The 2,111-nt window shown below is 33.1% G+C and overlaps 1 long non-coding RNA gene across 1 annotated transcript; it reads left to right on the forward strand.

Annotated features, from left to right (window-relative positions):
- The first annotated feature begins 202 nt into the window (after positions 1-202).
- LOC134244662 (uncharacterized) lies at positions 203-1,809 on the forward strand. The gene is made up of 3 exons (XR_009987267.1): positions 203-278; positions 397-496; positions 1,771-1,809. It is a non-coding gene; the product is annotated as an uncharacterized LOC134244662 (long non-coding RNA).
- Positions 1,810-2,111: the final 302 nt, after the last annotated feature.

A 2,111-nucleotide genomic window follows, 5' to 3' on the forward strand; every position in this document is an offset into this window, starting at 1 on the left:
GAACTCTAGATTATACGCTTTCTAAGGATTTAATTTCATCTACATTGTTTCTTCCGTATAGTCAGATAATAAAGAAAACATCGCTTTCAATGAAAGTTTTGAAAGTCAAGAAATTACCGTGCGCCGAAAACCGATATTTAACACCCTTTAAATGTTGTCTCTAAATGCATATTCGGTCACAATCTAATATTATTTAACCAAATGAGTCAAAATGGGCATATTTTCATCAGTCATGCTACTTTCTTTCAACTGACGAATTGACATGGTATAAGGCACAGGTATTAACAATTGTAAAAAAAAAATCTGCATTAACTATTTTATTAATAAAATCTTTTTATTCTAACATATCCATAAAGAAATTGTATCAAGATCAGTTAAAATTTATGATTGATATAGCAAAAGTGCTCCCAATATGGCAGTGTGCTGGTGGAAATAGAATCTCAAGAGGAAAATGACTTTGTAGAAAGATTCCTTGAGCGACGTAGAGGGAATGTTGGTAAGTTTAAATTTTGTTCTCATGAAAATGTCCACAAAACCTGTACCCCAAAAAGAGGAAAAACATATCAGGCATTGAATGTATTCTCTCTTTTCTCTCGTGTTTTAGTATACTTGCAGTTTTATGAATAACTTAGTGTTTTTCCTTCGTATACTTCCGGTTGATTGCCGATGTTAAAAGAAGGATATGGAGATAACGCTCAGTTTTCAATATCAAAGTCCATAAAACAATACTTTTGAGCAGAGCAAACACGGACCTCAAAAACATCAGAGGTGGAATCAGGTGCCATGGAGGAGTGAGAATCCCCTGCTGACCGGTCACACCCGTCGTCAATTAAGTGTATGAATAATGGACTAACAATAAGTATGCAAAAAGTCAGTCAGCATTTGACTCAATGATAAATTGTATTTGCCGACAAGGTCATTGTATCCACCACAAATCTTACGAAATGATGACTTTAAACGAGAATAATGATATTCTTGTTTCATCAACTTTTTTGTTAATAAATTACATCGTTTTAGAAATTGTTCATACGTAGAGCAAGCTCTTGTGTATCGAATCAACTCAGATACATATACTCCGTATGCAGGTGGTGAAAGTATATTGCTGCATAAGTTAGGGAAGTTGACGATAGAAAAGTCATCACGTTTATCATATAGCTTGGTTGTTCGACATTTTATTACCAAAATTTTAACGAATTCTTTTTCTATATAAAATTCTATAAAGAGATTGAAACAGCATGTGTATTTAAGAAAATAAAGTTTTCGCGAATATGAATTACAGTATAGCTTGATTGTTAGATTCACTATTAACGATATAGCAAGTATGGAAATAAGAAATGTTTATTGTTCTGATATATCATATCAAATAATGATGTTTATTGTTCTGCCACAGGATTGGAATAAAAACGCCAGGCAGTTTTACATCTTCATTAAACATATAGTAACGAAGACGTACGACGGTAACAACTAAAATACACATGTACTAGTAACTAAACAATTCTTAGTTATAATTTAGAAAATTTAGAAATTTACAAATAAGAAAACACATGCATTCTTGGGCCTTTGCATCACAAAACCAGTAATTCAGGGTCCCAGACGCTGTTAGGGGAAATGTCGATGGTTTGCATCCCAGATGCATGAGAAAAAACAATGTCTACCCAAGGCTGCTCACCGAACACTTTTTCATTTATCTAGATTTTCAACGTAAAAAACGGTTCTAAGGGTAAATGTCATGTCAGTGTAAAAGTTTTTATTTTTCTTTTGCTTTTAAAGATATCTATCCATGGATAGGTGCTTCTGACATGGCAGTAGAGGGAAATTTTGTATGGAATTCCACTGGACAACCTTTGACATTCACCTCCTGGCGAAAAGGTGAACCAAACGACCAAAACAACGAAGATTGTGTTTTCATATATGCTAATGGAATCAAAAATGGTCTGTGGAATGACGTTCCCTGTACCGTGAATACAACTCACATATGTGAAATGAAAATTACTGAAATAAGTCAAATCTAATGTAAAAGATATTCTTACTTTTAAGCTCATTTATTTTTCAGTTAATTTTCAAAACATGAGAAGGCTAGAAAATTTTTTTTGTGATGTGCTTTTAGAAAT

The sequence above is a fragment of the Saccostrea cucullata genome, unplaced genomic scaffold (assembly GCF_032062105.1).
Source record: "Saccostrea cucullata isolate Sc308-1 unplaced genomic scaffold, CSIRO_AGI_Scuc_v1 ctg219, whole genome shotgun sequence".
Classification (NCBI taxonomy): Eukaryota; Metazoa; Mollusca; class Bivalvia; order Ostreida; family Ostreidae; genus Saccostrea; species Saccostrea cuccullata.